This window comes from Canis lupus, assembly GCF_048164855.1.
Source record: "Canis lupus baileyi chromosome 27 unlocalized genomic scaffold, mCanLup2.hap1 SUPER_27_unloc_1, whole genome shotgun sequence".
Lineage (NCBI taxonomy): Eukaryota > Metazoa > Chordata > Mammalia > Carnivora > Canidae > Canis > Canis lupus.
In genome coordinates, this window is record NW_027326442.1 from 398,901 (window position 1) to 426,892 (window position 27,992).

General features: G+C 41.9%; 1 protein-coding gene and 1 long non-coding RNA gene across 9 annotated transcripts in view; one reads left to right on the forward strand and one right to left on the reverse strand.

Moving 5' to 3' along the window:
• The first annotated feature begins 11 nt into the window (after positions 1-11).
• Positions 12-27,992, forward strand: LOC140629626 (uncharacterized). Its single transcript, XR_012027453.1, has 4 exons — positions 12-146; positions 686-776; positions 24,736-24,889; positions 27,511-27,992. It is a non-coding gene; the product is annotated as an uncharacterized lncRNA (long non-coding RNA).
• Positions 589-27,992, reverse strand: part of LOC140629624 (nebulin-like) — a 68,115-nt gene continuing 40,711 nt past the window's right edge. For 6 of the 8 annotated variants that reach the window (XM_072819129.1, XM_072819124.1, XM_072819122.1 and 3 more), the window contains 10 exons: positions 27,793-27,897; positions 26,973-27,078; positions 24,833-25,148; positions 24,012-24,116; positions 22,982-23,089; positions 14,967-15,074; positions 14,257-14,364; positions 8,722-8,827; positions 8,223-8,327; positions 589-4,883 (listed from right to left, as the gene is read on the reverse strand). The gene's annotated coding sequence lies outside the window, so the exon portion shown is untranslated. Of the gene's footprint in view, positions 4,884-8,222; positions 8,328-8,721; positions 8,828-13,635; positions 14,365-14,966; positions 15,075-22,981; positions 23,090-24,011; positions 24,117-24,832; positions 25,149-25,567; positions 26,459-26,972; positions 27,079-27,792; positions 27,898-27,992 lie in introns of those variants that run through there. The other 2 variants (XM_072819125.1, XM_072819127.1) reach the window with 2 other exon arrangements.

Below are 27,992 nucleotides of genomic sequence, written 5' to 3' on the forward strand. Positions count from 1 at the left end.
GAGCCCGAGAGAACGGCTCCGCCGGCCCGGCCCGTGGTGCCGCCGCCCGCACCCCCGGGGCCGACCGTCCGCCGTCCCGTCACCCCCGGGGGCGCGGGGAGCCTGGGCCAGGCTGCGGCACACCCCGCCGTCCCGCGGCCTCGCAGGTGGGCTCGGGGCTCCTGCTCCACGTGGCGAGGCCCGGTGACCCCGGAGCCCCCCGCCGCTGACAATGGCGACGTGGGGACCCGAGTCGTCCCAAGAGCCCGGAACGGAAGGCTCAGAGCCTGACCGCGGCGCCTCGAAGCTTCCTCTGGCTCCCACGGCGGCGCCGGGAGGGGCGGCTTCTCCCTGAGTCACGTGGGGTGTGGGAGGGAAGAGCCTGCGCCCCTCCCCGGGTCACGCGGTCGGCAGCGGGCACAGCCGCGCCCCTTCCGTGGGTCCCCTGCGGGGAGGGCCTGCGCTTGTGGGTTGTTTGGTGGCCAATTAGCCATCATAGAGCGTAACACCCAGTGCTCATCCCGTCAAGTGCCCCCTCAGGGCCCGTCACCCAGTCACCCCCACCCCCGCCCTCCTCCCCTTCCACCTCCCCTAGCTCGTTTCCCGGAGTTAGGAGTCTTCATGTTCTGTCTCCCTTTCTGACGTTTCCCACACGTTTCTTCTCCCTTCCCTCATATTCCCTTTCACTATTATTTATATTCCCCAGATGAATGAGAACATACACTGTCTGTCCTCCTCCGACTGACTTACTTCACTCCGCATAATACCCTCCAGGTCCATCCACGTTGAAGCAAACGGTGGGTATTTGTCGTTTCTAATGGCTGAGGAATATTCCATTGTATACGTAGACCACAGCTCTTGACCGGAGGCTCCTTCCACAGTTTGGCTATAGTGGACATTGCTGCTAGAAACATCGGGGTGCAGGTGTCCCAGCGTTTCATTGCATCTGAATCTTTGGGGTAAATCCCCAGCAGTGCAATTGCTGGGTCGTAGGGCAGCTCTATTTTTACCTCTTTGAGGAACCTCCACACAGTTTTCCAGAGCGTCTGCACCAGTTCCCATTCCCACCAACGGTGTAAGAGGGTTCCCCTTTCTCCACATCCTCTCCAACATTTGTGGTTTCCTGCCTTGTTAATGTTCCCCATTCTCACTGGTGTGAGGTGGTATCTCATTGTGGTTTGGATTTGTATCTCCCTGATGGCCAGTGATGCGGAGCATTTCCTCATGTGCGTGTTGGCCATGTCTATGTCTTCCTCTGCGAGATTTCTCTTCATGTCTTTTGCCCATTTCATGATCACATTGTTTCTCTGTTGTTGAATTTATTTTTTTTAAAGATTTTATTTATTTATTCATAGAGACACAGAGAGAGGAAGAGAGAGGCAGAGACACAGGCAGAGGGAGAGGGAGAGAAGCAGACTCCATGCAGGGAGCCTGACGTGGGTCTCGATCCTGGGTCTCTAGGATCACACCCTGGGCTGCAAGTGGCGCTAAACCGCTAAGCCTCCAGGGTTGCCCGCTGTTGAGTTTAATAAGTTCCTTATAGATCTAGGATACTAGCCCTTTATCTGATACGTCATTTGCAAATATCTTCTCCCACTCCGCAGGTTGTCTTTTAGTTCTGTTGTTTCTTTTGCCTGCAGAAGCTTCTTATCTTGATGAAGTCCCAATAGTTCATTTTTGCTTTTGTTTCTTTTGCCTTCGTGGACGTATCTTGCAAGAAGTTACTGTGGCCGAGTTCAAAAAGGGTGTTGCCTGTGTTCTCCTCTAGGATTTTGATGGAATCTTGTCTCACATTTAGATCTTTCATCCATTTTGAGTTTATCTTTGTGTATGGTGCAAGGGAGTGGTCTAGTTTCATTCTTCTGCATGTGGATGTCCACTTTTCCCAGCACCATTTATTGAAGAGACTTTTTTCCAGTGGATAGTCTTTCCTCCTTTGTCGAATATTAGTTGACCATTAAGTGCAGGGTCCACTTCTGGGTTCTCTATTCTGGTCCATTGATCTTTGTATCTGTTTTTGTGCCAGGACCACACTGTCTTGATGACCACAGGTTTGTAGTACAACCTGAAATCTGGCATTGTGTTGCCCCCAGCTCTGGTTTTCTTTTTTAATATTCCCCTGGCTATTCAGAGTCTTTTCTGATTCCACACAAATCTTAAAATAATTTGTTCCAACTCTGTGAAGAAAGTCCATGGTATTTTGAATGGGATTGCATTAAACGTGTGCTTCTTAGGTAGCCAGAGCCGGAGCGTGGGAAGTGGACCAGGGCCTGCTCCCTGAAGTCCTCTCGGGCGGCCGGATGGGGCCTGATGGCATCACACTGGTCACCTGGGCAGGACTGTGGGCAGGGCCTGGGATCACTTGTCTGCTCACCCCCGTGTTGCGGGTGGCCAGCGTGCTGGGCAGGAGGGAGGAGCACCAGCATGGGCCTGAAAACCTTGAGGACTGAGATCGGGCCGTGGACTGGGCGCCCAGACTCTGGGACCGGCTCGTAGCCAGCCTGGTGTGACGAGGAGACGGAGGAGGGGGTGACCCTGGAGGACCCCAGAGGCAGCTAGACCCTGGGAGGGTCCCTCTGGGAATTGGGCAGAAAGAGCTTCTGAACCCGAGGGAGGGATCCTTGCACGCAGAAGTCCCAGCACTTGGTGTAAGGATTAGGGGCTGCAAGGCAGCCCTGCCCCAGTGATCAGCTTGACGACCCCCCCCACCCTTTACCTTGGGTTTTGGTGCACCAAAAGGGTCCCCAGAGGTCTGCAGAGGCATGCTCTGAACCGTGTTTTGTGGAGAGAGCAGGTTCTCAACCTTCTCTCCTAATGGCATCAGGTAGCTGATGAAGTAACTACTTCTTAATGGAAGTCTCTCCTGTGCCAGGCACCCTGACAAGGGCTTTATGTACTACCTTTTGTCCTCCTAAGAATCTTGCTGGAGGGTTCTGCACACACCCTTCATTTTCTGTCTGACCCATATAGTTTTCTCCTTCTGGAACATTCTTTTTAATTTAATAGTCTTCATAAGGATATCCTTGTATATTTTTCATTCCAAGACCCTGATCCCATTCCCAAGATCCCGTTCATGTATCTTCCTAGAATAAAAACATTTTGTACGTAGTGCCTCTGCTAGATTCACTGATGAATGTGCACAGAGTAAGACTGTGTGATAGTTGATTTCATGTGTCAGTTTGACTCCTCCAAAGGATGCTCAGATTCAATGTAACTTCTAGGTGTGTCTGTGAAGGTGTCTCTAAGTTAAATTAGCATTTGAACCAGTGCACTCATTAAAGGCCGTGGCCCTCGCCAAGGTGGGTGGGCATCTTCCTGTCCAGGAGGGCCTGAATAGAACAGACACGGGGAGGAAGGGGACTTTGTCCCTTTCTGCTTCCTGCCTGTCTCCTGAGCAAGGACATTTGCCTTCTCCTGTCCTTGGACTGGGATTTACACTATGGGCTCCCCTGGTTCTTTGAACTCCCCTGAGCCTTTGGACTCAGACTGAATTACCCCACTGTGTTACACACACACACAAACACACACACACACGGTCTACGACTCGAAGACACACATCCTGGGACTTCTCAATCTCCATACCTGATTGAGGTGATTTCTCATAATAGATCTCTTCCTTTGTATATGTCCCATTGGTTCTGTTTCTCTGAAGAACCTTGATTAATAGGGACGTAAGTCTCTATCTGAGCATCCGGACAGCCTCCAGCTGCACAACCTGCATAGTTTTGTGGGCAGCATGGACGCAGAGAGCAGGCCTCAGGCCTTCTAGAAGTGCTTGGTGATGGGGTCAAACTCAGGTGAGGCAGGGATGGGACACACAGAACTTCTGCAGGTGCAGGGACTGGCCAAGGAGAGGGCGCAGGACCCCGGGGATTATTGCTTTCCCTGGGGAGACTATTGTGAAGAGGAGAGAGATTAGGAAGGCTGAGGCCAAGCCCCGGGGGGGACCTGATGGGGGCAAAGGCTTCTCTACCTCTTCCCCCACCTGTCCTGGGCCCCACATGGGGGGGTCCCCAAGTCCCTATTGGTGTTTCTTTCTCAGAAGCTGTGAGTCACTGCTGCTCCAGTCTAGGAGGGAAGAGGACTGGGTTTGGTGGGAGGGAGTGGCAGGAGCATGGAAGGGGACAGAGTATCCTCCTTACCCCAGGGCCCCAGCATTTTCTCTGCACAAAGCAGGGGTTTTCACCACCCTGAGGATATATTGTCTCTACTGGTTCACCAGACATGTAAATCTGAACAAGAACCATGTTACTGTGCAGTTCGGCTCCCTTAGGAGGACGTTGAGGTTCCCCTACCTCAGGGACCCCACCTTGCAGGCCGGCCTCCTGGGCACTGGCCCGTGAGCTCGCAGCAGGTGCATCCTCCCCAGACACTTCCCTGGGGCCAAGGAAAGAGCCACAGAGGCTGCCATGGGACCGTTCCCCAACCGCCAACTCAAGAAAGTTCAGGATGGTGGCAGCCAGGAAGCAGGCATGCAACGGCCCCGCCCCTGGGAGGGCACAGGAAGGTGCTGGCCCAGCCCCGAGAAGGCCCCAGAACCAGCGCAAAGCTAACAGCCCAGCACGTCCACACCATGTCCTGGATCCCTGTCCTGCTGGCACTTCTGGCACACTGCATAGGTGAGAACACCCCGGAGTTCACTACCCCGGCCCCATCCCCGGCCTTCCTCTGCATGCCCCCCACCATGCCCATATGTTTCTGTGTCCCCAGGTGGTGGCTCCCAGCCGGTGCTGAACCAGCCACCATCCATGTCCTCATCCCTCGGAACCACAATCCACCTGCCTTGCACCTTGAGCAGGGACCACGATGTCAGCGTTTACAACATCTTCTGGTACCAGCAGAAGCCCGGCCAGCCTCCCAGATTCTTGCTGAGATATTTCTCCCACTTGGACAACCACCAGGTTCTTTGAAAGAATTAACAAGATAGATAAACCATTAGCCAGCCTTATTAAAAAGAAGAGAGAGAAGACTCAAATTAATAAAATCATGAATGAGAAAGGAGAGATCACTACCAACACCAAGGAAATACAAACGATTTTAAAAACATATTATGAACAGCTATATGCCAATAAATTAGGCAATCTAGAAGAAATGGACGCATTCCTGGAAAGCCACAAACTACCAAAACTGGAACAGGAAGAAATAGAAAACCTGAACAGGCCAATAACCAGGGAGGAAATTGAAGCAGTCGTCAGAAACCTCCCAAGACACAAGAGTCCAGGGCCAGATGGCTTCCCAGGGGAATTTTATCAAACGTTTAAAGAAGAAACCATACCTATTCTCCTAAAGCTGTTTGGAAAGATAGAAAGAGATGGAGTACTTCCAAATTCGTTCTATGAGGCCAGCATCACCTTAATTCCAAAACCAGACAAAGACCCCACCAAAAAGGAGAATTACAGACCAATATCCCTGATGAACATGGATGCAAAAATTCTCAACAAGATACTGGCCAATAGGATCCAACAGTACATTAAGAAAATTATTCACCATGACCAAGTAGGATTTTTCCCTGGGACACAAGGCTGGTTCAACACCCGTAAAACAATCAATGTGATTCATCATATCAGCAAGAGAAAAACCAAGAACCATATGATCCTCTCATTGGATGCAGAGAAAGCATTTGACAAAATACAGCATCCATTCCTGATCAAAACTCTTCAGAGTGTAGGGATGGAGGGAACATTCCTTGACATCTTAAAAGCCATCTATGAAAAGCCCACAGCAAATATCATTCTCAATGGGGAAGCACTGGGAGCCTTTCCCCTAAGATCAGGAACAAGACAGGGATGTCCACTCTCACCACTGCTGTTCAACATAGTACTGGAAGTCCTAGCCTCAGCAATCAGACAACAAAAAGACATTAAAGGCATTCAAATTGGCAAAGAAGAAGTCAAACTCTCCCTCTTCGCCGATGACATGATACTCTACATAGAAAACCCAAAAGTCTCCACCCCAAGATTGCTAGAACTCATACAGCAATTCGGTAGCGTGGCAGGATACAAAATCAATGCCCAGAAATCAGTGGCATTTCTATACACTAACAATGAGACTGAAGAAAGAGAAATTAAGGAGTCAATCCCATTTACAATTGCACCCAAAAGCATAAGATACCTAGGAATAAACCTAACCAAAGATGTAAAGGATCTATACCCTCAAAACTATAGAACACTTCTGAAAGAAATTGAGGAAGACACAAAGAGATGGAAAAACATTCCATGCTCATGGATTGGCAGAATTAATATTGTGAAAATGTCAATGTTACCCAGGGCAATATACACGTTTAATGCAATCCCTATCAAAATACCATGGACTTTCTTCAGAGAGTTAGAACAAATTATTTTAAGATTTGTGTGGAATCAGAAAAGACCCCGAATAGCCAGGGGAATTTTAAAAAAGAAAACCATATCTGGGGGCATCACAATGCCGGATTTCAGGTTGTACTACAAAGCTGTGGTCATCAAGACAGTGTGGTACTGGCACAAAAACAGACACATAGATCAGTGGAACAGAATAGAGAATCCAGAAGTGGACCCTGAACTTTATGGGCAACTAATATTCGATACAGGAGGAACGACTATCCATTGGAAGAAAGACAGTCTCTTCAATAAATGGTGCTGGGAAAATTGGACATCCACATGCAGAAGAATGAAACTAGACCACTCTCTTTCACCATACACAAAGATAAACTCAAAATGGATGAAAGATCTAAATGTGAGACAAGATTCCATCCAAATCCTAGAGAAGAACACAGGCAACACCCTTTTTGAACTCGGCCACAGTAACTTCTTGCAAGATACATCCACGAAGGCAAAAGAAACAAAAGCAAAAATGAACTATTGGGACTTCATCAAGATAAGAAGCTTTTGCACAGCAAAGGATACAGTCAACAAAACTCAAAGACAACCTACAGAATGGGAGAAGATATTTGCAAATGACGTATCAGATAAAGGGCTAGTTTCCAAGATCTATAAAGAACTTATTAAACTCAACACCAAAGAAACAAACAATCCAATCATGAAATGGGCAAAAGACATGAACAGAAATCTCACAGAGGAAGACATAGACATGGCCAACATGCATATGAGAAAATGTTCTGCATCACTTGCCATCAGGGAAATACAAATCAAAACTACAATGAGATACCACCTCACACCAGTGAGAATGGGAAAAATTAACAAGGCAGGAAACAACAAATGTTGGAGAGGATGCGGAGAAAAGGGAACCCTCTTACACTGTTGGTGGGAATGTGAACTGGTGCAGCCACTCTGGAAAACTGTGTGGAGGTTCCTCAAACAGTTAAAAATATACCTGCCCTACGACCCAGCAATTGCACTGTTGGGGATTTACCCCAAAGATACAAATGCAATGAAACGCCGGGACACCTGCACCCCGATGTTTATAGCAGCAATGGCCACGATAGCCAAACTGTGGAAGGAGCCTCGGTGTCCAACAAAAGATGAATGGATAAAGAAGATGTGGTTTATGTATACAATGGAATATTACTCAGCTATTAGAAATGACAAATACCCACCATTTGCTTCAACGTGGATGGAACTGGAGGGTATTATGCTGAGTGAAGTAAGTCAGTCGGAGAAGGACAAACATTATATGTTCTCATTCATTTGGGGAATATAAATAATAGTGAAAGGGAATATAAGGGAAGGGAGAAGAAATGTGTGGGAAATATCAGAAAGGGAGACAGAACGTAAAGACTGCTAACTCTGGGAAACGAGCTAGGGGTGGTAGAAGGGGAGGAGGGCGGGGGGTGGGAGTGAATGGGTGACGGGCACTGGGGGTTATTCTGTATGTTAGTAAATTGAACACCAATAAAAAATAAATTAAAAAAAAAAGAAAATCCCCTACAGATCCAGGCTTTAAAGTTAATTTGTATAGAGTTTTGCAAAGAATTCCCATAATTATTTTGTGTTCGTCTGTCATTAATGCCCCTTCCTTGTTCACATGTCTCTTCATTCATTCCTCTTTCAGCTTTCCTGTAACTTATTCTCTTCTCCATTTTGTCACGTTGACATTAGTTCACCGGGTCAGTCGCTGACCTTGCTGGGTGACTCAGAGCCTGGGAGTCTGCTCCTTTCCTCACCCCTGGTCAGAGGACTGATGATAAAGAGTTTTCCCCATCCCCAACCAGCCAATCTTTTCTCTCTTGCCTATAAGAGCTCCCCATGGATATCATAACACCAAATGGGTGACTTTCTAAACAAAAGGGAGTCTGTTGTGGTACTTACATTGTTCATATTAAAAGCATTGGCTCCAGCGAGATTAATTTCTGGAGTATCTGGCATGAGGTGGACTGAAGTTTTATCCTTGTCCCAAAATTCTCTGTGCTTTGGCTGTGGAAGAAAACACAATAACAACATTACTTTGCAATTTGTAATTCTTCTAGTTCAGTGCACTACTTTCAACTTTTCTGATCTTAAATTTTTTCATATTAAGGAAAAACATCTAAAAGTTTTCCACGTTACTCAAATTTAATATGAAATTAATATTAATATATTTTTGTTTAAAACTTATAAACAACAATAAAACAATCCTACTAACATTACATATTAAAACCTAAAATCATCAATGGTATCATTTTACAAATAGATTACTGGGTTAATTATCAGTCACTTACAAGCATGACTTAATTTTAACATAGATGGGGAAAAGTGACTTTCAATACTAATATTCTCAGCATTCAACTTAGCAAGGACATCTTTTGGTGTGTCAACAATACGTGTCTACCTGAGGCTCTCTATAGGTGTCCGATAGACACTGTCTAGTAGGATCTTCTGAGCATTTTTGACTCTCAACTCTTCAGGAGACCCTGCAAGTCAGCCTTATAGATGGCCTGGGAAAGAAAACAAAGTTAGATAGAAGCGTTTTTTTTCTTTAATTATGATAAGAAAGCAGTTTCATGGTATATTTTACCTCCCACAAACTAATTAAAATTGAGCATTGGCCCGACAAACACAATTCATCATGTGTAGAGCAGGTTGCATTAGAGCCCAGCAACGTTCTAGTCTGCTTTTTCTGTGGCGGGGCACCTATGCACTCATAAAGAAGAATGATGCAGAAGGAGCTCTCTCTCTATGGGATGCATGGAAGGTTTTCAATAATATTTAAGTAACCTCATACTAGCTCGGGTGGACTTTTATTTTTTTTTTTTTCGGGTGGACTTTTAAAGCAATAATAACAGGCTTTCCAGTAAGTTTTCTATACAGCAGGCAGAACGATCTTTATAAAATTCACAATTCAAATCTGACACCACAACATTCCTCTCATCACATGGCTTCCCATTGGCCTTAGGAAAAAGATCAAATTCTTTACATGGACTAGAAGGTGAGGATAATCTAGCACCATCTTATATGCTTCCCTTTGACCTACGGATTCTGTCCACACTGGTTTTTTGGTTTGTGATTCGTACACAGCCCTCTCCTTTTGCATATATTGGTCATTCTGTAGGAATCCCTGTGTCTTCCTCACAGAACCAGCTCCTGTCCTCCCTTGCAATCCCTATTAATGTAGTATTTCCTTAGATAATCTTTCCCCACCTCACTTTTTCATAGCACCATTGATCATTATTTCTCATCCATCAGATTTTTTATTGATATTCTCTAGTTAATATCTGTTTATTTGCTAGCAATGTAAATTCCCTAAAGTCTGAAACTTTGTCTTGGTTCTTCCTCTTCCTTCACCATTGGATCTTCAGTGCTTAGCACAATACCTGGCACATGGTGTATTTTAAAGGGATAATTAAGAATCCAATCCTATTGTGGTAAACAGTAACAAGGTTGTTCAAAAAATTGAGTATAGAAATACTGTATGCTCCAGTAATTCCACTACTGGGTATTTACCCAAAGAAAATGAAAACTCTAATTCAAAATCATACATGCAACCTAAATGTTTACTGTAGCATTATTGACAATAGCCAAGGTATGGAAGCAATCAAGAGATGGATGGATAACGAAGATATGGTTTATGTATACACACACACGCACGCATGCATGAAATATTACTCAGGATACAAAAAAGGATGAGATCTTGCCATTTGTGACAACACAGATGGACCTAGAGGATATTCTGTTAAGTGAAATAAGTCAAACTGAGAAAGACAAATACCACATGATTTCACTTATATTTGGAATCTAAACAACAAAAACAAATGAATAAAAACAAGCAAACAAAAAAAAAGAAGAAACAGATCAATAGATATAGAAAAACACTGACAATTATAAAGAGGGAAGGGGTAGGGGGTTGGGCAAAGTGGGTGAAAGGGAGTGGGGCATACAGGCTTCCAGTTATGGAATGAATAAGTCATTGCGAAGAAAGGTACAGCATGGGGAATATAGTCAACGGAGTTGAAATAGGATTGTATGGTCACAGATAGTAGCTACTCTTCTGGTTGAATCACTATGCTTTACTCGTGAAACTAATGTGCCATTAGGTGTAAACTGTAATTTTAAAACAAAGAATTCAATCCCTGGTTCCACAATTTCGATCACAGTTGGCTTTTCATTTTCCCTAGATATCTCTTCCTTTTGAATTAGGATTTACATTTTCTTGGTCATTTGTTTCTTTTTTTCACTTTCCTGTAATATTTTTTAAATAATAAATTTATTTTTTATTGGTGTTCAATTTGCCAACATACAGAATAACACCCAGTGCTCATCCCGTCAAGTGCCCACCTCAGTGCCGGTCACCCATTTACCCCCAGCCCCTGCCCTCATCCCCTTCCACCACCCCTAGTTCATTTCCTAAAGTTAGTAGTCTTCGTGTTCTGTCTCCCATTCTGATATTTCCTACCCATTTCTTCTCCCTTCCCTTCTATTCCCTTTCACTATAATTTATATTCCCCAAATGAATGAGACCACATAATGTTTGTCCTTCTCTGATTGACTTATTTCACTCAGCATAATACCCTCCAGTGCCATCCAATTGAAGCAAATGGTGGGTACTTGTCGTTTCTAATGCCTAAGTAATATTCCATTGTATACATAAACCACATCTTCTTTATCCATTCATCTTTCGATGGACACTGAGGCTCCTTCCACAGTTTGACTATTGTGGACATCGATGCTAGAAACATCAGGGTGTGGGTGTCCTGGCGTTTCATTGCACCTGTATCTTTGGGGTCAATCCCCAGCAGTGCAACTGCTGGGTCGTAGGGCAGATCTATTTTTCACTCTTTGAGGAGCCTCCACACAGTTTTCCAGAGTGGCTGCACCAGTTCACATTCCCACCAACAGTGAAGGAGGGTTCCCCTTTTTCCATATCATCTCCCACATTCATTGTTTCCTGCCTTGTTAATTTTCCCCTTACTCACGAGTGGGAGGTGGTATCTCATTATGGTTTCTATTTGTATTTCCCTGATGGCAAGTTATGTGGAGCATTTTCTCATGTACTGGTTGGCCATGTCTGTGTCTTCCTCTGTGAGATTTCTGTTCCTGTGTTTTGCCCATTTCATGATTGGATTGTTTGTTTCTTTGCTGTTGAGTTTAAGAAGTTCTTTATAGATCTTGGAAACTAGCCCTTTATCTGATATGTCATTTGCAAATATCTTCTCCCATTCTGTAGGTCGTCTTTGAGTTTTGTGGACTGTATCCTTTGCTGTGCAAAAGCTTCTTATCTTGATGAAGTCCCAATAGTTCATTTTTGCTTTTGTTTCTTTTGCCTTCGTGGATGTATCTTGCTAGAAGTTACTGTAGCCGAGTTAAAAAAGGGTGTTGCTTCTGTTCTCCTCTAGGATTGTGATGGAATCTTGTCTCACATTTAGATCTTTCATCCGTTTTGAGTTTATCTTTGTGTATGGTGCAAGAGAGTGGTCTAGTTTCATTCTTCTGCATGTGGATGTCCAATTTTCCCAGCACCATTTATTGAAGAGACTGTCTTTCTTCCAATGGATAGTCTTTCCTCCTTTGTCGAATATTAGTTGACCATAAAGACATTAAAGGCATTCAAATTGGCAAAGAAGAAGTCATACTCTCCCTCTTTGCTGATGACATGATTTCATGCCGATGACATGATAAAAAAATGATATTTTAGTAACTAGTTAATAGCATACAAATAACAAGCTAGAAAGATATATGAGGAGTGAATTGTGGAGTAAAATTTCTATCTTAGTGAAGAACATTTTATATTTTAGCGTGTAAAGTATGATGGATATCCAAAATTCAAAAGAAGGGATTCTCAAAAAGGATTACATACAGATTTTGAAGTTTCCCTTTCTCATTCTTTAGAAACTTGATTCATATGCATTCCTTTGTATACTAATGTTATTCAGGTTAATGCAGAGTTTACATTTCTCTAAAAACTGGCCTAAATCTACCACTTGGCAACTCATGTCAAGGATGGGTATGGGTACACTTTTCTATAACAAATGTATTCATTAGGAGAAAGCATTCCTTGAAGCTCTGGGAACCAAGTTTAAATAATTAAAAGAACCCGTGATTTCCAGTAGAATGGGCAAAAAATATGAATAAATCTAAAAATATTTCAGGTAAACTAATGAAACACCACAGTGTGGAGACTACTACATTAAGGGAAACTAGTGAGTTTGGAGCATGCTGCTAACCTTTGAAATTAATTTTAAGGAAGTATCCCTGTCATTCTTCAATTGAGAGGCCATGGCAATTTTCATGTTTAGGAAACACACAGCACACGTTCAAGAATCTACGAAAAATTCTGGTAGCACCACCAAGAGTAAAAAATAAAACTTTCTAAATAAGCCTAGCTGTAAGGTAGACATTCAGTAAACTTGGTAAAATGCTAAAGGGAAGTGCTTATTAGGGAGAGTTGCGTTTTCCCAAGGCCTAGGAGGAATGACCAGGCAAAGCTGTGGAAGGCTTTCTCCCCAGAGAACAGCTCACGACTCAGGCACCTCGGCTGGTCCTCTCTGCACAAGCAACAACTTACATCACTCTGCAGGTAGTGGGCTTTCCCGGCTTGGATCACATTGTTCTGGTCAGGAAAGCAAGACCAGTCAGTGGTGCAGATACTGGCGATAATCCACATCACTTGCTAAGGCCTGGCCTTCTTTGGCAGCTTTGATGGACACCATGTCCACTGGGATGGAGATCTTGGCCTTGTGGTTATTGTAGGCCTTTTTGTACAGCCTGCCATTCTGCATTTTTTTTTTAATTTTTTATTTATTTATGATAGTCACACACAGAGAGAGAGAGGCAGAGACACAGGCAGAGGGAGGAGCAGGCTCCATGCACTGGGAGCCTGATGTGGGATTCGATCCCAGGTCTCCAGGATCGCGCCCTGGGCCAAAGACAGGCACCAAACCGCTGCGCCACCCAGGGATCCCCCATTCTGCATTTTTAACACAGTTGCTGCCCAAGCCAGCTTAGGGTCTTCCTTGGTATTGCGACATCCAATATAATGGCCTTTCTGTTTCTCGTAAGCGGTTTTCCATAGATACTGGTATACGTGAACAAAAAAGAAGAGTCATGTTTCTCAATTCACTTTTTCTAAACAGTCTGCTCCAAGTATGTCCACCTCCCTTACATTAGCCTTTTTTGGGCACTGTTTTTCATGAAGTCCATACTCTAAGATTTAGGATTCCTAACCCATTGGTTTGTCTTCTATGTCTACATGCATGAACACATTATGAGCATTTCTAAGGCAAGAAGTGTTCTTCTGGATTATCCCCAATACAGGCTTATCTAGTGTTTCCCAACCTTGAGTCACTGTCTACTACCTTCACCTTCTGCCACAATCAAGTAGCACCGTACTTCATACTTTAAATTTAATAAACAAAAAAATCTAGTCAATAAACTGAAGTATAAACTTTGAAATAGTTGTATTCTAAAATTTATAATCTCATTTAAATGGAAAAATATATTTCTAGCACATATTAACATATAACTTTTAAAAAAGGCTTGTCCATCCACTGGACAAGAACATCCTGTATGTTTAAAATTCTCACAGGAGAAACTTTATGTATGCTGCACTTCAAGAAACAACAGAACTTTTTGTATTCATTGAATTTTTATAAGTGCTTGTAAATTACATGATTTTGAGATGACAGTGAAAAGAAAATAAAAACCTGCACTTAAACATAAGAACAACAGAACCAAGCCCGATGCAGAAGGGGCACCAAACTGTTGTACAAGTTATTCTTGGTTTTGCGATTTCAAAGCAAGACACTAATCACGATGATCTCCTTTCTACTTAAGTGTATTAATGGGGAATTAAGCTAAAGATCAGAAAAATATTCACTCCCATATGACATCTATTAGCATTGGTTAAGGCTGGGAAAAAAGGAGCTCTCACATCACTGGCGATCTCCCTGGAAGCCCTGGCGTGCTGAATTGGGATGGCATCTTCCCGCAGGTCATAACCCTTCATCTTGACATCTTCTCAAGCTTGGTTACAATGTTTCTGCAAATGGAGATTGCAATGCCACAGTTAATCTGAAGAGGGAGCCACTGAGTCAGCCTTACTGATGTGTAAGAAAACCTGTTAATAAGTCACATGGAAAATTAGTCTCCTGTTAAGACTTATAAAAGAGGCTGGTTTCATACTGAAATTAAGTTCTAGTAGGTTTTTTAAATGAAATTTAGTAAAGTTCATTCTTTTCAAGAAAGAAATTAGGAGACAGTAAATCAAGTAAAAAATGAGAAAAATAGATAGCGTTTGGCTTTAAAAGGAAAACTCAGTGATGGGCCACTGAAAAGAGAACCAAGTAATACTATACTTGCATATATGTATGTTTTTCTGTGGTGTTTTTGGTGAAAGCAGTGCATGTTTCCTTCCAACAAAGATAAGGACACACATCTCTATTTATAAACACAACGTGCATATGCATATGCGTGCCCGTGTACGTGGGTGCTCACACGTGGCACTTCTCATTAGTTTAAATACTAGAAATCAAAGGAATGGTAGGGAAATGCCTTTTGCTAAATTTCCTCTGGAACATATCAACTTAAGTTTCAGTTAGGCAGAAAATATTGTGTAACGCAAGTGAGCGTGTAGCTCCTTACATCACTGATCTGTACGGCATTGATCTTGGACTGCAGCATCCCTGGGGTGTCCGCTGGCACATTCACATTCGCCTTCTCTCTCTCCCAGGCATCACGACACAATGGCTGCTAAAAACGAAAAACGAGAGATGGTTGATAAGTAAATAGGCCAATTACCGCACGAATAAAATTATAGGGACAGTTAACGGTTCTCTTTGGATGTTCTCAGATATGAATGATATAAATCTAGATCACATTTTGTTTTCATTGTGTGAATTTTCTGGGTTTTTTTTTTTTTTTTTGGTTGTTGTTGTTGTTGTTAAGTACTCTCCACAGCCAGCATGGAGCCCAACATGGGGCTTGAACTCACGACCTTAAGATCAAGACCCGAGCTGAGATCAAAAATCGAATGCTCAACTGACTGAACCACCCAGGCACCCCTTCATTTCTGTTTTTATTTAAAAGGTGCCAATAATGACTCCAACAAGAAGAATACATTGATGTGTGATAGAATATAACTGGAAAATGAATCCGAAATACAGTAGTAAAATGATCCTTTTTCATCAAGTCACATGTAATCATCTGGCAGGAAAACCTACATTGCAGGTAACTATGATAATCCACATCACTAATCAAATCCTGGCTTTCTTAGCCCAAATAACTATCATGGTATCGAATATTGAGGCCATCCCTGGACTTTTCAATTTCCCTCATGATTGAAAAGCAATAAAAGGTGGCAGTTCTGTGATCATGGTATTACCTGGGAGACTTGCATTACAAGCAAGACCTCAAAATGTATTCAAGAATGGGTATCCGAGTCTGCAGGATATAAAGATGCCGACCGCATCTATGTCAAAGTGTCATCTAGGTAACTGAACTGTAGATACCATTAACTTATTGACTACGAAAGTGTATCTGGATACATGAATGTTCAAGGTTCTAATCCTGGTAGTAGCAACTTAAATGTCACACAATTCTTATGGAGACTTCTTCAACACGTCCGAACACATCATCAACCCCACTCACCTCACTGATCTGTATAGCACCGATCTTTGCCTGGATGACTTCAGGGGTATCAACAATGCTGGTGAATTTGAAGTCCTCCGGCTTTATACAACCTCTCATTCAAGAGGTTCTTGAATGGGCATTCTTCACTCTCATCACTTCCACAGAACCCTCTGGCCACCATCCTATACCCTTCAAACGTTCCAGGTCTGATCTGTACATGTTCCGTATGAAGGAAAGGACCACAGAGTTCAAAGGAGTCAAGTCTGCTCACTGTATCACCATGATGCCAGCAGGCCACACACTACCTCTATTTAAACTAGCTGGGTGGCCAGTCCCATGGAATGGAAGGATCAACAGTAAATATTAATATTTGGTGTTACATCTCTGACACACATCTCTGGGAGAAGTTCACATAATCCTACAGGAATTGGAGCAGGGCTGACAAGTGACCCATGTGGAATGACAGCAATGGCACATTGTTTTGTTTTTATACAAGGTTGACCATCTGCGCTCACCACTTGAAATCTGCCTTTTTTGCACTACTGAGAATCACATCTGTAAGAACTTGAGAGAATAAGGTCTTCAGAGGCATATATAACGAGGAAAAATATATACTTCTACCTGTATACACCACTCTATCTATAAATGTATGTACCAGATAAACTTAAAATCCAACATTTCCTTACGTTTATATTTGTTTCTGAAATTTAGATATTTCATCATGCAACCGTAATGGGTTAAAAACAAAACAGTTGGAAGGAATAGGTATCATGATGACACTAAACGCGTGTCTTTCAATAGTAACTCTGAACGTGAATGGGCTTAATGACCCCATCAAAAGGCACAGGGTTTCAGACTGGATGAAAAATCAGGACCCATCTATTTTCTGTCTACAAGAGACCCATTTTAGACAGAAGGACACCTACAGCCTGAAAATAAAAGGTTGGAGAACCATTTACCATTCGAATGGTCCTCAAAAGAAAGCAGGGGTAGCCATCCTTATGTCAGATAAACTGAAATTTATCCTGAAGACTGTAGTGAGAGATGAAGAGGGACACTATATCATACTTAACGGATCTATCCAAGAAGAGGACTTAACAATCATCAACATATATGCCCCGAATGTGGGAGCTGCCAAGTATATCAATCAATTAATAACCAAAGTTAAGACAAACTTAGATAATCATACACTTATACTTGGTGACTTCAGTATAGTGCTTTGTACACTCGATAGGTCTTCTAAAAACAACATCTTCAAAGAAACGAGAGCTTTAAATGATACACTGGACCAGATGGATTTCACAGATATCTACAGAACTTTATGTCCAAACGCAACTGAATACACATTCTTCTCAAGTGCACATGGAACTTTCTCCAGAATAGACCACATACTGGGTCACAAATCAGGTCTGAACCGATACCAAAAGATTGGGATCGTCCCCTGCGTATCTCAGACCATAATGCCTTGAAATTAGAACTAAATCACAACAAGAAGTTTGGAAGGATTTCAAACACGTGGAGGTTAAGGACCATCCTGCTACAAGATGAAAGGATCCACCAGGAAATTAAGGAAGAATTAAAAGAATTCATGGAAACTAATGAGAATGAAGATAAAACTATTCAAAATCTTTGGGATATAGCAAAAGCAATCCTGAGGGCGAGACACATCGCAATACAAGTAGCCCAAAAACTGGAAAGAGCTCAAATACAAAAGTTAACCTTACACCTAAGGACCTAGAGAAGAAAGAGCAAATAGATCCTACACCCAGCAGAAGACGAGAGTTAACAAAGATACGAACAGAACTCAAGGAAATCGAGACCAGAAGACCTGTGGAACAGATCAACAAAACCAGGAGTTGGTTCTTTGAAAGAATTAGTAAGATAGATAAACCATTAGCCAACCTTATAAAAAAGAAGAGAGAGAGGACTCAAATTAATAAAATCGTGAATGAGAAAAGAGAAATCACTACCAACACCAAGGAAATACAAACAATTTTAAAAACATATTATGAGCACCATACGCCAATAAATTCGGCAATCTAGAAGAAACGGACGTGTTACTGGAAAGCCACAAACTACCAAAACTGGAAATGGAAGAAATAGGAAACCTGAACAGGCCAATAACCAGGGAGGAAATTGAAGCAGTCATCAAAAACCTCCCAAGACACAAAAGTCCAGGGCCAGATGGCTTCCCAGGGGAATTCTATCAAACGTTTAAAGAAGAAACCTTACCTATTCTACTAAACCTGTTTGGAAAGATAGAAAGAGATGGAGTACTTCCAAACTCGTTTGTTCTATGAGGCCAGCATCACCTTAATTCCAAAACCAGACAAAGAACCCACCAAACAGGAGAGTTGTAGACCAATATCCCTGATGAACATGGATGAAAAAATTCTCAACAAGATACTAGCCAATAGGATCCAACGGTACATTAAGAAGATTATTCAGCGTGACCAAGTGGGGTTTATCCCCGGGATGCAAGGCCGGTTCGACGCTCATAACACAATCAATGTGATTCATCATATCAGCAAGAGAAAAAACAAGAACCATATGATCTTTTCAATAAACGTAGAGAAAGCATTTGACAAAATACAGCATCCATTCTGATCAAAACTCTTCAGAGTGTAGGGAGAGAGGGAACTTTCCTCGACATCTTAAAAGCCATCTATGAAAAGCCCACAGCACATATCATTATCAATGGGGAAGCACTGGGAGCCTTTCCCCTAAGATCAGGAACAAGACAGGGATGTCCACTCTCACCACTGCTGTTCAACATAGTACTGGAAGTCCTAGCCTCAGCAATCAGACAACAAAAAGACAGAAAAGGCATTCAAATTGGCAAAGAAGAAGTCAAACTCTCCCTCTTCGCCGATGACATGATACTCTACATAGAAAACCCAAAAGTCTCCACCCCAAGATTGCTAGAACTCATACAGCAATTTGGCAGTGTGGCAGGATACACAATCAATGTCCAGAAATCAGTGGTATTTCTAGACACTAACAATGAGACTGAAGAAAGAGAAATTAAGGAGTCAATCCCCTTTACAATTGCTCCCAAAAGCATAAGTTACCTAGGAATAAACCTAACCAAAGAGGTAAAGGATCTATACCCTAAAAACTACAGACCACTCCTGAAGGAAATTGAGAAAGACAAAGGAGATGGAAAATTATTCCATGCTCATGGATAGGAAGAATTAATATTGTGAAAATGTCAATGTTACCCAGGGCCATTACCACGTTTCATGCAATCCCTATCAAAATACCATGGACTTTCTTCAGAGAGTTGGAACAAATTATTTTAAGATTTGTGTGGAATCAGAAGAGACCCCGAATACCTAGGGGAATTAAAAAAAAAAAAAAGAAAGCCAGGGCTGGGGCATCACAATGCCAGATTTCAGGTTGTACTACAAAGCTGTGGTCATGAAGACAGTGTGGTCCTGGCACAAAAACAGACACAGATCAATGGAACAGAATAGGGAATCCAGAAGTGGACCCTCAACTTTATGGTCAACTAATATTCGACAAAGGAGGAAAGACTATCCACTGGAAGTAAGATGGTCTCTTCAATAAATGGTGCTGGGAAAATTGGACATCCACATGCAGAAGAATGAAACTAGACCACTCTCTTGCACCATACACAAAGATAAACTCAAAACAGATGAAAGATCTAAATGTGAGACAAGATTCCATCACAATCCTACAGAACATGGGCAACACCCTTTTTTAACTCGACCACAGCGACTTCTTGCAAGATACATCCATGAAGGCAAGAGAAACAAAAGCAAAAGTGAACTATTGGGACTTCATCAAGGTAAGAAGCTTTTGCACAGCAAAGGATACAGTCCACAAAACTCAAAGACAACCTACAGAATGGGAGAAGATATTTGCAAAAGACGTATCAGATAAAGGGCTAGTTTCCAAGATCTATAAAGAACTTCTTAAACTCAACAGCAAAGAAACAAACAATCCAATCATGAAATGGGCAAAACACAGGAACAGAAATCTCACAGAGGAAGACACAGACATGGCCAACCAGTACATGAGAAAATGCTCCACATAACTTGCCATCAGGGAAATACAAATCAAAACCACAATGAGATACCACCTCACATCAGTGAGAAAGGGGAAAATTGACAAGACAGGAAATCACGAATGTGGGAGAGTATATGGAGAAAGGGAACAATCCTGCACTATTGGTTCGAATGAGAACTGGTGCAGCCACTCTGGAAAACTGGGTGGAGGTTCCTCAAAGAGTTAAAAACATATCTGCCCTATGACCCAGCAATTGCACTGCTGGGGATTTACCCCAAAGATACAGATGCAGTGAAATTCCGGGAACCCTGCACCCCGATGATTATAGCAGCAATGTCCACAATACCAAACTGTGGAAGGAGCCTCGGTGTCCATCAAAAGATGAATGGATAAAGATGTGGTTTATGTATACAATGGAATATTTCTCAGCCATTAGAAACGGAAGTACCCAACATTTGCTTCGACGTGGATGGAACTGGATGGTGTTATGCTGAGTGAAGTAAGTCAGTCGGAGAAGGAGAAACATTATATGGTCTCATTCATTTGGGGAATATGAAAAATAGCGAAAGGGAATAAAGGGGAAAGGAGAAAAAAAAGTGGGAAATATCAGAAAGGGAGACAGAACATGAAAGACTCCTCACTCTGGGAAATGTGAACTAGGGGTTGTCGAAGAGGAGGATGGCGGGGGGTGGGTATGACTGGGTGACTGATGGGCACTGAGGTGGGCACTTGACGGGATGAGCACTGGGTGTTCCTCTGTATGTTGACAAATTGAACACCAATAAAAAATAAAATTATTATTAAACAAAAGGAAAAAAAAACAATTGGGACTGAAATTTTCTACCTAATTACATAGAGTAAGAGAGATTTTCTTTGTCTTAAGAAAAAAGAATTGCCTCATAAGGAATCCTCCATAAAACAATGTTCCAAATGATTCTTTTACCATGAAATATACAGATTATGTAAGGTTCTATTAAAATCACCACTTAAATTATATCCCTAGGTAGTACACCGTGACACTATTCACAGAGACACACGTCTCCCCCAAGAGTCTGGTGACAAATACATGCACATCACTCTGCAGTTCGTAGGCCTTCTTAGCCTGCCAGATCACATCATTCTGTCCTGTCAAACATGTCTGCTGGTGCAGATAATTACAATGATCAATATCACTAACCAGGACCTAGCACTTCTTAGCCTGAACAAGTGACATCATGTCCAATGGTGTATTGGGAATTCTTTCAAACTTCTCATAAGCTTTCTTGTATTTTCTGTCACTCTGGATCTTGGCAGTGTGTATAGACCATACCAATTTGGGGTCATCTTGTAGGGTGCGGAAACCCACGTGGTGGCCCAGTTGCTTATGCTAACCTTCTTTGTACTTGTACTAAAGTGGTGAAAAATCAGATAAACAGATATATGAAAATAATGTAGTACGGTCTTTTGAACAAATGTTTTCCGAATATTGGCAGTCATTTTATATTTCAGTTCACTCTGAGCAAAATAGAGCTATTTTAGGTAGTTTGATAGAGAACGGGAATAAATCAGGAGGGCAATAGGATGGTGAATAAGAGTCATTACAAAAAATTATAGCTGATATTTACTGAGCAATGACTATATATGCCAGACACTATTATGAGTGCTTCATATGTATCAGGCTGATCCGTGTGAAACTGCTGTGTTTTTTAGCAAAAAATAGTTGAGTAGTAGCAACTACAGTCCCATTTAATCTTCCCAACATCTCTGTGAAGTGCATACTATTATTATTACATTTTTCAGATGTGGAAAATAAGACACAGTGGGTGTAATCATGGGTCTCCAAAGGCCGCCTGAATGGTGGAACATTAATAAATTATCTGGTCCCCCAAGAGGACTAACAATACCTCAGTAGGAAAAAGTTATTTGTGTGGTTTGGGAGACAGGTAAAAATGGCGCATATTTCACAGGAATGGAAAGCAAGGTGATTGGTTTGAATCAGATGACAACAAAAGCCCTGGAACAAGAGTTTCCATCTTGTTCAGACTTGTCCTAAAAGTGTCTTAGGACTAGACTAAGGTAATATCTTTTCTATATTTGGATAACATAGAAAAGTTTGGACAAAAGGGAGGGAGAGACACCTGGGAATAAGGCAGATCCTATAGACTGGCTACTGTATTTAGAGACAAAAATGAGAAATAAGAGGGAAGAAACAGGTGGATACACAAGATAAAAAATAGAGAAGAGCCCAGATAAAGGGAACAGGATTGCTTAAAGATTTGGAGCTGAGGGTGGGAGGTAGGGAGCTTGGTAGGATAATTATTTTGACTAAGTTTTTAAATTACTATTAAATGAACTTCAAAAGGTTGCTGAGAGCATTATACATAAGCCTCCAGTATAAAATCTTATGTATAGAATGTGATTTCGGTCTTGTCTGATATGAAACTTTCAACTGTGATCTAGATTTATGGAGAATGTCATAAATATTTGGGGGATAAAATGACACTGGTCAATAATCAAATAGATTGTTTCCTGAATTTTTCCCAAGAATTCTGCATAGATTCTTCATGTTTTTTTTTTCACTTCTACTTGGAAACAACCAAGAAGTTATACATATACCTCATCTATGCTAACCTTAATGTGCTTCATTCAGTTTTAATGTTTTTATTGTTTTGAAGATGTATCTGACAGGGAGAGAGAATGAGAGAGAGCATGAACACAGGCAGGAGGAGCAGCAGGCAGAGGGAGAGGGAGAAGCAGGCTCCTCATTGAGCACAAAACCTGACATGGGGCTTGATCCCAAGACCCTGAGATCATGACCTGAGCTGAAGGGAGATGCTTAACTGACTGAGCCACCCAGGTGTCCCCATTCTAATGTTTTTAAATAGAGAAAGTCTTTAGTTAGTGCAAAACAAAATAAAATTGTTTACATAGATTTTTTAACCCCCCTCATCGATTGTTAAAAACACTACTGTGTTCGTTACAAGAAAAGCTAAACCACAAGGAAATAGAGGCCATACCTCACTGGAAATATCTCTGGAGTCTTTGGCTTGCTTGATTTCAATGGCATCTGCTTTGAAGTCATAGCCTTTCTGCTTGGTCTCATTCCAGTCTTTTTGGTAAAATTTCTGTTGAGGGAAAACTCAGGTTTGTTTACAAACATTGAAAATAAGTGAATACTCCAAGTACTCAAAATATGAATATGACAAAATGTGAATGAAGACAGGATAAGGAAAAACAGGGATTTCTGAGTTCCTCTGGTTGTTGGCTATTTCCTTAATGGAGTGCAGGATACTTCTGACTAAGATTTTAAAGCTAAACATCTAGACCTAGTAAATGTTTGAATGCTTGTCTTCATCACAATATGGTACACATCTGAAAATACCGCAACACGCAAAACATGGAAACTAAGAATCAACTGTGAAGCTAGAAAAGCTTCATCAAGGTCTCATGTAAGGTCCGGTAAGATATTTTTTTTCCTAATGTTGCCTTTTGACTTTTCAGAGGTCCCTGCTCAAGGGACATGACATAGATATGTTATTGTTTAGATATGATCTTAATAATTTAAAATCTTTTAACTTTCTGATGTGGAAAATAAGACACAAAGCTAATGGCTTTGAAATATTAAACAAGAATGCTCTGGATCAATCAAAAATTTATAAAGATAAAGGAGACTGTCACCTCATACTCCCTCAAGTAAGAGAAATTCAACTAGGTATTTCAATATTCTCTATTAATATATGATGAAACTGAGCTGTGAACATTGGATATCGAACAATGCTTTCAAGATTGAAAGGAAGACACCGATAGAATACAGATATCCCAACTCTTTGTAGTCCTGGGACCCAGCCATGTATTTAAACTAACATTTAAAAGGGAGAATTTCATTCATACTGCATTAGGAATAGAAAGCTAAAGAAAAAATGTTTAGCACCAAAAGCTGTACACATTTCTAAGATAGGTAATTTGTCCATTTCATTATACCACACTCCCAAAGCTGACATATATTATCCTATGAAGGTATTTTCAATTCGTATTTATGCCTCTTACATTGCTGATTTGCAGGGCATTTATAGGGGCCTGCAGCATGCCTGGCATGTCAGAAGGAATGGTGATGTTGGTTTTATCTTTATTCCATGCATCTTGATATAGTTTCTGTGGAGAGAAGGGAAATGTTATTTGAGTAGTGGATATAGACAATAAATTGGGCTTTCATTGTGATTTCACTGAAAACCCCACAACTTTGAATTTCATCCATGACAGTCCCCCTAGGCTATTCCTGGGGAGAGACATTTCGGCTGGGGAAAGACATCTTCATTGAGTGACAATAAATGGACGCCATATCTTTCCTTACAGAGGATGATTCTTACAGAAATCTGGTTCCTGCAGAAGGAAATGCCCTGAATATTAAATAGCCTCCACATGCAGCTCTCCATGAATCATGCTACAATCACAAAACCTCCCTGGTTCATTTAAGATGACTCACCACATAGATTAACATGCATGAGAATGTGAGTTTTAGTTAAAAAAAGAAAAAAACTTTCCTGAATTCAGAAAGAGTAGAGAATACTATTTATCATTCTACATGTCACCAATGAAATGGGTCTGCCAAGAGTGACCATGCCCTCTTGCTGGGAATCAAGGTGGTTTATATACTTAGTGGAATATGGTTTTACCTTTGGCCTGTGAGTTAATAAAGACACTGTCAGTGACTGTAACAGGAGAACACAAAGCCAGCAAAAACCCTGATCATCTACCATGCTTTTTGGTAAAGGTGCATTTCTCAAATATCTTCCTGTATTGTGAAGCCTACTAAGACAGGAAGAGAATCACCCCTGAAGTGCCAACATTCCTGGGCCTGTCACACTCACATCGCTCTGAATTTGATTCACATTCCTGGTGTGCTTGCTTGAGACTCATGGCATCGGGTAGGTACATGTAATGGTGTACGGGCTGTTTGTAGTTGATATCGCTGACAACATCCCGGGACAACTTCGCAGCTGTAATGCTAAGCATGTCCCCAGGGGTATGGTAGCTCATTTTGACGTTCTCATAGTTCCTCTTGTGTTCATGATCCGACTACAGTTTTGCCACATTCATGTAATGGACCAGCGTGGGATCATCCTGAAGGCTTCTAAAACCCACATGCTTTCCCTCTGACTTCTCATAAGCTTCCTTGTATTTATACTGCGAAGGTAAAATTTGGTTAGCAAAGTCCTCGGCGTTGATAACATTAGGTATAGCAAGAATAGCCACACACAAAGGCACTTTGACACTGTGACTTTCTGGAAGACTACAAGAAATCCAAACCATACCTGCCCACTCCTATGTGCCCCAGAATATTCAGAGTGAAAACAGTTATTTCCAACACTGCTGGGATAGAAATAGGTAGGTATCATGATAAATTCAGGACCAGTTTTTTTCTTTGCTATAAATCCTACAAATGCTTTTGTATGTCGGACTTCACTTAAACAACCCATCTGAATGTTCATCCTTAATGCAACAAGACATTCCAAACATAAGGCCAGTACCTCTTGGTTTCCTAGGGATGTGAATTTTCCCAATCCAATATGGCACCACCACCACAGAATGTTATCATACATCACAGGACGTTAGAAATTAGTGTGAAAACCTTCCATTTACTGCTCCCATTGACTGAGTGATACGTATGCAACTGACGCAGAAGAAAATCCAAATAACTCTGTGAGTTCACACACAGTTTTTCTTGGGAGTAGGGGGTGGAAAACTTTACTATGTTGTCTCAGGCTGCTGGAGTAAGGTTAGAACAAACCCCTCTTCTTTCTAGGGGGCATCAATTTAGATACTGCATAAGCAGGTAGCCAGGCCTTTCCCCCCCCATTTCTCGGCAGCCACTTTCCAAGCCCCCTGCTGAAGCAGCTGCCGATGAGTTCAGGAACAGGAAGGGCAGGAATGGCTGGGAGCTTCCCCTGGCAGTAAAAACCTCAGCACAATGCTCCACAGCCCAAGCTCTCTCACTGCTGGACCCAGCAATGGTGTATAGATAGAGTTGTACGGTAGGTAACAGGTCAAAACCTCAATTTTTATAGAAGAGAACTCAAATCCACTTAAATTCTGCAGAAACTCTGCTCGTGCCATTTATGCACTGATTTATAAACAAGAGCTTAGCATGCACTGATTTATAAACAAGAGCTCAGCAGACAAAAGGGTCACCGAGACATTTCTAGGTATGTTAGAAAGAGCCCTGCACAAGGCCTTAAAGAATGATAAAGTCACATTTAGACTTTCATTTTGTCCTTAACCGAGAAATGTACTTCCTCGTGGTATGCACATCTTTGAGGGACGCATTTTCAGGGACCTCTAAGGAAAGCTGTAGAATTCTTCCATCCTGAGCTCCCCTGTGGACTGCACACATGGGCATCTTATTTCTTCTCCTTTCCCAAACCGTAACTGTAGCCCTCAGAATAGTAGGTGACAGTGAAGTCTACGGGGCATGTGTGCTGTTTGACATTTTTGATCTGCAATGATAAGAAGTGGAAGTGTATACTTTTCCTATTGCAGATGAAATGGCATTGATTTACATACATGAAAATTAAATTCAAGAAAAATGGACCACACCTTTACCCATTTGGTTTACAAAATCCTTACATTTTATACATCATCTTTTCAATCTTCTTAATACAATTATTATGCAGGCAGTCATTTGAATTTAATGTGTTACTGTCAGGGAGGTTGTTCTCACTGAAAATTAATGTAGGCTGTCAAGGAAATGTGTCACTAGGGGTAATCTGGCCTACGAATCAGGGGAGAAAGTGGTTGTCAGATTTACGATAGCTCTACCAAGTGGGGTCAATGGAAAAGAATCACGGAATTTTGAAAAAATGACAGCTCCTCAAAACAGTATCTTGTGGAGAATTTCAACGTCATTAACTCGACATATTGTTTTCAATGTGGCAACATTTAGACAAGCACACATTTGATTCGTTTTTTAAAAGGCAATGCACCCACATTTCACCGAAAATGTTTACTCACATCACTGGCAATGTTTCTGGATGCTTTGGCTGCAGTGATGTGCAGCCTCACCTAGCGCATTGTTGCCCTTGGCTATTAAATCATGCCAGTCCCGTTTGTAGCAGACCTGAGGTATGAGGGAAAGAAGGAGGTCAGCATGCTGTACATGGATCAGCTGAAGTGAGTCCCCAATTGCTGGGACTGTTTCGTTCGTTTCCAGATATAAGCTAAAGGAATCTTCTACAGTACATTTTATTTTGGGAAGTCACATTAGCAAAACATTACACCTTGTGTAGCATGACATTACAGGATGCTGCACCAATTATACACCCAAACCTGGTTTGAGTACAGAGCAAAGCAGGATACTGAGATACTGGAGTGGATCTGGAAGAGAGGAATAAAGGTTCTTTCTGGAAACCTTGGCGTGTGAGGACCAACTAGAGAAAATGAAGTTGTCCACTCTTATGGAAGGAAGGTCAAGGGAAGACCTGGTGGTTAGCTTTAGAAATTTCAGGTCTGCTGTAATAAAAGGATTTCATTCATTCTTATTTTTCTGCAGGATAATAACTCTCTCCACTTGCAAAATGAGGAAAACCAACTCGAAGTTTGAGAGGAATAGATGTTGGGCTCCACGTAAGGGAGAATGTCACATCCTTTTGGAATTATCCTGCCCTGGAAGAGGCCGACTTAAGAGGCAGAGAGCCATCGTCATGAGATAGGCTCCATCCAGTGTGTGTGTGGGAAACCAACCTAAATAGTTATCAAGGCCCCATCCTACTCTGAGATTCTATTACTGTACCACCTTGTCTGGGTTTCACACCCCATTGAAAACCCTACTTACGTCACTCATATTGTAAGCATTGCACTTGGCCTAGAGAAACAGAGGAAGATCAGGACTCATAGTGTATTTATGTTTCACATCTTCTCCTTTAGCTTTGTAGAAGATCTGCAATACGCAATCACAAAAATAACATGTATCACAGAGAGTACAAAAAAGAAAATGCTTAAAGTGAACACCAATAAAAAATAAATTAAAAAATA